Source organism: Haliaeetus albicilla, chromosome 26 (genome assembly GCF_947461875.1).
Source record: "Haliaeetus albicilla chromosome 26, bHalAlb1.1, whole genome shotgun sequence".
NCBI classification, from domain to species: domain Eukaryota; kingdom Metazoa; phylum Chordata; class Aves; order Accipitriformes; family Accipitridae; genus Haliaeetus; species Haliaeetus albicilla.
Window position 1 is genome coordinate 22,590,417 of NC_091508.1, and position 8,711 is coordinate 22,599,127.

The 8,711-nt window shown below is 51.6% G+C and overlaps 1 long non-coding RNA gene across 1 annotated transcript; it reads left to right on the top strand.

Annotated features, from left to right (window-relative positions):
• The first annotated feature begins 6,451 nt into the window (after positions 1–6,451).
• Positions 6,452–7,964, top strand: LOC138682041 (uncharacterized). The gene is made up of 2 exons (XR_011322246.1): positions 6,452–6,897; positions 7,437–7,964. It is a non-coding gene; the product is annotated as an uncharacterized lncRNA (long non-coding RNA).
• The last annotated feature ends 747 nt before the right edge of the window (positions 7,965–8,711 follow it).

An 8,711-nucleotide genomic window follows, 5' to 3' on the forward strand; every position in this document is an offset into this window, starting at 1 on the left:
GTGCCAAATCCGAAACACTTCTGGCACATGCCTGGCCCGTCCCACCTCCTCCCTCCCATGGGGCAGGGGCTGCACCGTGCCCCCAGAGCGTGCTGGGACGGGCACTGCAGAAAAAGGAAGACTTACTGAGAAAGGCCCATCTGCTTGGTGGTGCCCTGTGGCGATATGACTGCGCTCAGGGCAGTGTAACCTGTCCAGGGTCCGGGCTCTTGAACTGGTCCTGGCCCATCCCAGTAAGGGATGGCAAACTGCTCTCAGTACCCGGTTGGGATGGCTGCTTTCATGTAATGGATGCAAATCTATATGCAAATAAATCCTGGTCTCTGGACTCATAAAAAACACAGAACTCATCAGAATAAATATGGTTTGCCTCAGCTTTTTTTTCATCCACCAAAGGAGTAAATTGCTCTTTTTCAACAGTTATGTCTCATGATGTATTTAACCGTTTCAGTATAATAACTCAGCAGTAATAGAGATGATGAGCTAATGCACAACAGTAATTAAAAGTGGCTGTGACCTCTGTCCCTGCTGATAACAGAACTGTAGTCATTGCCGGACCTCCTCCAAGTCACCAAACAAGCTTTTCTTTATTTCTGTCACTTTTGCTGCTTTAATAATACACAGGTACGATACATCTCTGAACACATGTCTATGTGAAGAGTTGCCCAGACCCAACTGGTCACTGTGCCCCAGGACGTGCTGCCCAGGTTCAGGGACAGTCTGCCAGCTTTCCGCAGGGCCGAGTGGGGTTTCGGGGTGCCGCGGGCATTGGGGGACCCCAGCCCTGCCCCTGGGCTCAGCCCTTCACGGGGCTCTGCAGAAGTGGCTGGAGAGTCCAGTCCGAGCAAACACTGTTTTGGGGCCCTTTCCCAGTGAAAAGCCAGGGTGGGACGGGGCGGTCAGGAGCCTGCAGGCAGCTGCCTGAAAGGGGGCTGTAAAGCCGTTCAGGGAGTCTGCAGCTCTCGGAGGGGAAACCACATGTGATGGACGGAGAAAGCAGGCTGGTATCAGTCAAATAATCCCTCTCATTAGTCTTCTGTAAAGCAGGAGATAAGGCAGTGAAAGGGACAGCTGCTCCTTCAGCTGTGCCGTGGGTGGGGGTTTCCCGCAGCAGATTTGTCAGTGCCAGAGGACTTTCCCACGGGAGGGGTCCCTGCAGCAGGCGCGGGTACGGCTCCACTGGCAGCAGCGCCCCGTCGCCCTGCCCATGCAGCGGGGCGCTGCCCGGGACCCCCGACAAGCAGCGAGAGCCCGGGGCAGCGCCAGTGTCCCGCCACTCGCCCCTCTGCCCCGGGATGCCGGGCACCCAGAGTCCCCGGGGCCGGGGAGCCCTGCCCGCCCCAGGGAGAGGATTGGGGTGCCCAGCAGGGGCTTGGGGTCCGGCCCCCACCGGCAGCACCAGCCTTGGCTCCTGCTCCTGAGCACATGACGTCCAGCGGCTCAACCACCCATGAGCCGGAGAGTCGCTCCCTGACCCGTGCCAGCGCCCGGCACCATCCGGTGAGCCCTGCAGAGCCCACGGGCTGCCCCTGCCACCACCGGGCAAGAGGGAACAGGAGTGAGAGGTTGCATTTTTTTAATGTAGGTATTTCATGCGTTGGTCCCCTTCTGGGGTACGTGAACGTCTTTCCTAAAAGCGCTTTTAAAAAGACACCATCAAGCGAGGTCGACGCTTAGAGACCAATACGTGCGCTACCCAATGGCAATGCAGGCACATGGGCACGGCCTTGAAAGACGTGTGGCTGCTTTCGAAACAGCATCCGTGAAAATGTTCCCGGTTCATTTTCAACATCCCTTAGAAGTTGTGCACAGCAGTGTCTGCCAGCAGAGCACAAAGGGCAGTCATGAGTATGGCATGCAAACCCGAGCAAACAGCGTCAATACAGCTCTAGAAAAAAAGTAAGGCTTGTATAGTTAAAGAGTTACCAGTTTGATAAGAGCTTCTAAATTATTTGCTTCTTTTTAACCTCACAAATTCCTTTTGCAGTTATTTATAGCAATTCCAAGCAAAACATACGCTGACAAACACACCCGAAAAAAGGGAATAATCTTGGTATGTGGTAATTGTTTATGCAAAATAAACTGTCACTGCCGATGCTTGGCATTCATATACATCTTTGTCGACAGTATTTTAGTAATGTTCCATTTTCTGTACAAATTATTATATTTGCAATTATGAGATACAAAATACCACCCAGCACCCATACCAACTTCAGCTTCCCACTCTCTCACATCACAAGATTTTCGTACTACATGAAAGCTAGTTTCAAAATTTCATGTTTGTAGTTACAGATTAAATAATATTAAACAGTATTACATTTGAAAGATTTGTTTCCAAGTAACAAATAGATTCCCCATATTATTCTTTACTGTAAGTAGTTGTTGTTATATCTTATTCATCTGGAAAATAATTTCAAACAGCCATGAAAATAGCGGATTTCTCTCTGTTAAAATGATAGTCAGAGCCTGGGCCGCTGACATATAGTAACATGATTCACTTGGACAGTTACTGACTGCACATCCAATTCATTTCTTCTCTAGAGCACCAAGTTATTATCTGAAATGCACAAGGTGTCTGGGGGTAACATATGATCAGCCAGGGACGCTTTTGACGGCTTGAAGAGCAATCAATAAAAATTGTCTCCAGCAGTTTTGTAGAGTATGGAAGTTGGTGGTGAAATGAAGTGATGGAGATTAACTAGTGGAAGTCAATGCCCTGGTGCTGTGAACCCTGTTTTTTAATTAAAGATCCAAAGCTGCTTTTCACTTGAGTAGGGCTTCCCCCCCTCCCCGTACCAAATTCAGTGCTGAAGGATAACTTCCCTCCACTCTGCGTGTGCACGAGCGCGTGTGCACCGTGTAATAGCTGCTGCCGCCTCCGTCTGCCCAGGGCGTCTGTGCTCTGCAGCCTGACGGGGACATTTGCACTGGCTGGTGGCAGCGGCTCGGCTCAGCCCTGAGCAGCCCAATTCCCTCCCGCCGCGCGTTGGTGAGGGTCACGCTTTGCCGTTGTGGACAGTCACAGTTGCTCACTCTTTGGAAATGCATTTTAAGAATAATCTTGACAGTCATATGCACCAAATTAATATTCTTGCTCCCAGCCCCATAACCCAGCTACACCCTTTACTACAGCCGTTAGTTCACCCACAACAAAAAGGGCCTGGAAGCTACTAGTCTTATATGACGATCGTTTAATTTTGGTCTCATATTTTTGAGTCTGCGTGTACTCTCACTGAGGTTAATGCAAGTTTTTCAGTTAACATCAATAGTGTGGGACTGGGCTCTCTTCTCCTTGCAAAGAATGACACTTGGTTTGTGAGTAAGCATGTTGTGCAAAGGCTGCTCATTCTTTATTGCTTATCTGCATGGCAAGGGGGTGTTTGTATCGCTGAAATAGGTTGTGGCAGTGTCAGCAGGGGCACCTGTCTGCTCCCAGTGAGCCAGGGACACCCCCAACCTGCCAGCCCTTGGGAAATCATTTGCCATTTTAGCATTTCTTAGTAGAGTAGTTTTTAAAACACTCTGTTATTTCTTCCATTAAACACAGTACAAAGCTATATGGTTTTGATGGTGTCACATTAACAAACTCTTAAGGACTTGTTTACAAAGAAATAGTTATTGTTTGCTAAACAGTTTTAATGCAAAACAGCAAAGCTCCCTGCTGGGGTTTAGAACAGGACTGCTGTGGATGCAGGGTGGGCAGTCCCGAAGCAGCATGCTCTTTGCTTCTCATGTACCAATTACTTAAGCGCAGAAAAGATTTTCATAACAGCGCCAACTGCCCAAATATCAGATGATTGCATGCTTTAAAGCAAATCTTTCCTTCTGTCTATTCAAGTGTCTTTCATATCAGTGCCATGTTTAATATTTGGATTTCTGTGGATCGCATCTTTCAAGCTTGCCTGGTGAGGCTGTGCTTCTACAAACGGTATGTAGAATGTCGGCTATGTAATGTAACGTAATGTGCCATGTCGGCTATGTATGTAATGTAATGTAGAGCATGTCGGCTCCTGCAACAGATGCTACTTTAAACGATCCCTTCCCAGAAGGGTGAGGACTAGATCATCCCCAGGAGAAGCCCTGAGCTCCAGCCCCTGTGAGCCGTGCCTGGCCCGGCTCCTGCAGCAGGCACCAGCCCACGCAGCCCGTTGGCTTCTGCAGCTACCCGTCTTGAGCAGAGCCACAGGCTGGCTGGTGCCTGTTACCCGATCTGAGGGCAAAATAAAGCAGGGGATGTGCTCCTGGTTCCCAGGGCCGTGCGGGATCGACACCCCCAGCCTGTGCTGCTGCCAGCTGTGCCCGGCGGGGCAGGAGGTCCCGACCCTTCTGCCCACGCGTCTCTGCACGGGTCCTGGCACAGGTCTGCCCGGCGCTGGGCTGCCTGCTCCTGGTGTCAGCCCACCTGCCCGCATGGTGCCACAGTGTATTATCTGGCGTAATTGCTGGGGTTTTGGACCATTATAGAATCCAGTCCTTTGGGTCTAGCAAAGATGGTTACAGACACTGTATAATGTAAATGGCAGAAGAGAAAAGGTGAATTATGGTTTGAATGCAGCAGCTCATGGAGGCAAACCAGGCAGACGGGGTCCACTCTTCTTGCCCCAAAACCCTAATGGGGATGAAAAAGTCATCAAGAAACTATGCTTAAGGAAATCTCTACCAGTTCCAATGACAAATGAACGGGAGGCCAGGCTGCCCCTGAGGACCATGAAGCCCGTGGAACTATTTTTCACCACTCCCCTGAATAGTGTCCCTACGACTGCACGGACTGCCCGCTCTGCAGACACCCGCCCAGCGCTTTAGTCCAGACTCATCAGGGGATGTTTTGCATCAGAGCATCCAAACATCCTCCTTGATGACAGATCACACAGCTGCAATGACTTCTCTGCAGAACTGCTCAAAATCAGGGGCTCACCCCTGGCAGGCAGCTCCTGAGCCCTGGCTTCCCATCCCCAGCAGCCTGGGAGGACAGGTGGAAAACAAATAGGTTTTGAAAATGAAATTAAAAGAAAGAAATCGTTTCAGCCACGAGCCCAGCGTAAACGTTATCAGGGCCACTTGCAGCCCGCACCAGCATCCGCACGGGCCAGATCCCGGCCGAAATTGCCCGGGCGCTGCAGCCAACAGCAGAAGCCAGAGCGGCAGCGGCGACGGCTGGTTCTGCCGAAGGATTTACAGGCCCACGTGCCGGCAGCCAGCCCCGCGAGGGGCAGGGGGGTGGCGAGGGGCTGCACAGCTCCTCAGTGTCCCAGCCCAGCCCTGCTGCGAGATGCCCGGCAGCAGCGGCTGTGCCACGCAGCATTAATCCCCCATTTCACGTGCTTACTGTAATCCACCAGTAAGGGCTGGCTGCACGGGCTTGAACTATACCGCTCGGTTTAATAAGAAATGTATAAAAATAATAAAAATGGAAACTCATGGATATTATTTGTCAAGTGTGTGCCTAGCAACTCCCTGTTATTTCACATATCGTTCTAGTGGGAACATAAGTAAAACACATTAGCAGTAATTTAAAGTTGCTATGTGCATTGATTATTTATACCCTTACATAAAACTCCAGCCTCTCTGTGCAGCACACCAGCCTTGATAAACTGTGTATGTTAAATCACAATCTCCGAATATGTGGACAGAATCTCCAGGCGAATATTGTAGGTTTTTTTAATATATATAGAGAGAGATAGATCCACTCTTTGGTAGTGACTTGTTTGGTTCAAGTGCATCTCTAAATCACACTATACATATAAATAATAAATAAGGGAGGCTCATATCCTTAATATTATTCTCATGTCTTATTAAACTAATATTTCAAAAAACTTTTATTTTTCCTTTAGTTGCAGGTCACCGCTAAAGTTAAAAAAAAAATTACAATCCAGCTCTGATGCTTCACAGGAAGAATGCAAGAGTCCCTGGTAAAGCACAGGCATGAATGATTATTCTAATTGCCTGGAGATGCCTTCTGAGAGACGGAATAATTAAGCGGTGAGATGATTGAGACCTTTGGCACCTTTGTCTGTGTTCCCCCTCAGGCCCCCCCCCCAGGCACGGAGAAGAAAAGGACCATTTTCTGAAAGCATGTTTTATTTTTCACTTCATCACTGTGAACATTTTATTTGATTTCTTGCCATGAAAATCTTTCAATGTATCTGGGCGATTTCTTATGGCCCTTTGTGCACAGCTTTCCTTCAGGAGAGGGAGAGCAGCGCTGCCGGTAAGGCTTACGGATGCGGGCAGAGCCGGGATGACTAACAGGCAGGCGAGCGGTCTGCTAACGCCTCTGGGAACGCCAGGCCGCCTGCACGGCTGCCGAGAGGGTCTGTGCCTGCCCGTGCCCGCGTGTGCCCGCGTGTGCATCGCGGCGTGTGCCCGGCTGCCCGCCCGCGCAGGCGGGTCCCTGCACCACGCAGGCGTGCGCCCTCGCTCCCGCTGCGTGTGTTGTTCTGGGCCTGCTGCAAACCTGGCTGCGGCTCCCTCTGCGCAGGCACCCACCGCGCGCCGCCCGTGCCCCGGCCTGCCCACGCCGGCCGGCTGCTCGCAGCGTGCAAATGCACGACAGCGTTCACCTGCCTTTGGGCGGCACGTGGGCTTCGGCTTGCCTTTCTGCGCAGAACCGCAGATTATTGATTGCTGATCTGTGAAGCCCCACGCGATGTTTGCACAGTACCGTCGCCTTGGCGGTGACTAAGATGCTGTGGATAAGCTGACGGCATCACTGAGGAAACTGAAATGGCAAATCTCCAGGCCACGGTTGTCAAAGAGCCCCCAGAGCCGCGCGCGTGCGGCAGCACCGCGGCGGGGCTATCGCCGCGCCGGGGGAGTCGCTGGGAAGCGTGCGGCTGCTCAGGCAGTCAGGCACAGCGTGCCAGGAGCAGGAGCGAAAACACCTGCAGGACTCAGAAGGTGATTTCTTGGCTCTGCGAGGCAGCTGGGGAGGCAGCCGACGGCGCTCAGCTGCGGCCGAGTCGGCGGCAGCCACGGTGCTTGCTCGGGAGGTGATGCACGAGCGCGCCCGCAGGGACGGGCACGGCTCTGCCAGTCAAACTGGGAGTAAACACAATGCATCAAAATTTACTGGGAATTAACATCCCAAACATCTGCTGGAGCGGGGGGTAGTTTGGCAGGTGACTGTCACCGGGGGAGCCGGCGGCGGAGGAGCCTGGCGTGGCTGTGGGTGAGTCGGGTCTGGGGCTCGGCAGGTCCTGCGCCGGTCGCGGTTGGGCCCTGCCGGGCGCAGCGCTCAGAAAGGCTTCACAGCCCCCGGCACCGACGGGGTGCTGGCTTCCATCTGTTTATGCCTCTATGGCAAGGCCAGGTTTGCAGGGAAAGGTAAAACGTGCAGTTAAGCCAAGTGAATACATTTAGGAAAAAAAGTCACAGCTTCGGGGCGTGCAGTCGATGCTGCAGAGCAGGCGCGGGACAGCTTGGTTCTCTCCCTGCAGGTGCCCGGCGATGCTTTGGCACGTCCTATCTCGTGGAGCTGCCGCTGATGGGGATGGGACAGGCACTGGGTGACACCTCGGGGTGTTTCTGTTCTGTTCCCGAGGGGCAGTGCTCTGCAGGCAGCGCTGCCACAGTCCCATCGTGCAGCGCCAGCTCCGGCACCAGCACCGGGGGCCGGGAGCCACGGCCACGCCGAGCCCGGCAGCTGAGTCCCACTCGGCGAAGGGCAAGTGTGGCTTCCACCGGTCAGCTGGCCAGCCGAGCTGCTGGGGGGGGTCCTGCCTGGGCCCCCTCTGTCGAGAAATGCCAGCTGGTCAGAAGCAAGGTGTTTTGTAGGAGTGCCTTGGCTTTGACAAAAATTTGTTGCGAAAGAAAAATTGGGGATGTGGGGGGAAGTTTTCCTGATAAGGTCAAAACATTCAGCCTCAACCTTTTCAGAGCAGAACATTTCAATTTTCCACTTCAGCCTGATATTTCATTTCAATTTTGTACTAAAAATGTAAAGAAAATAAAAATTTGGAATTAAATGTTTAAATTTTCCTGAAGCAAGTAATTTCTGTTGACCTGAAATTAGGCTTTTCATACAATTTTGTTCCATGGAAGATTCTGGAATGGTCTCACCTCCTCCCGTTCAGGAACCAGCTCCTTTTCCAGCTCAGCTTTAACTGCTCTCTCGGATGACGAGGTCTGGCTTTCTGTTTTGCGCTGCTTTATTGCCTGGTGAAAGGGTCTCCTATTTCCCATGGGGCTTGCTATTTTTACTGTAACGTAAGTAACAAAATTTATAATAATACATGATAATATTATCGAGGGACGTATGAGCCCCAGTTAGAATTGCACTTACATGACAGTAAAACAGGTAGGAGCTTCCAGAAAAGATGGATGCAAACCTGGATAGTGCTTCAGCCTCAGCTGTATGCAGCTCGTCAGAGTGATGATACTGCAGTGCTGATAGTCATTTGCATAACCTTTTAAAATGAGGTTTGTTTACTACCGTCCCCCTGCTATAATTGCAGGGTATAGGATGCTTTCCCTAGAAACGGACACACTAACTGCTCTGCCTTCCCAGCTCAGCCACGTGAAGCAGCAGTGCAGCACGGTATACATAAGCCGGCACCCTAGATCATGAGTGATCGCCGCACGCAGAAAGCTGTGCGAGAGGAAAACACACGGCTGGCATGCCATGTCACGTCCTCATGTGTGTGTGGTTTGGGCAGTTCAACGGCACAGTTTCTTCAGTGATAGGCAGTGCTGTTACTGATAATACCCGAAAT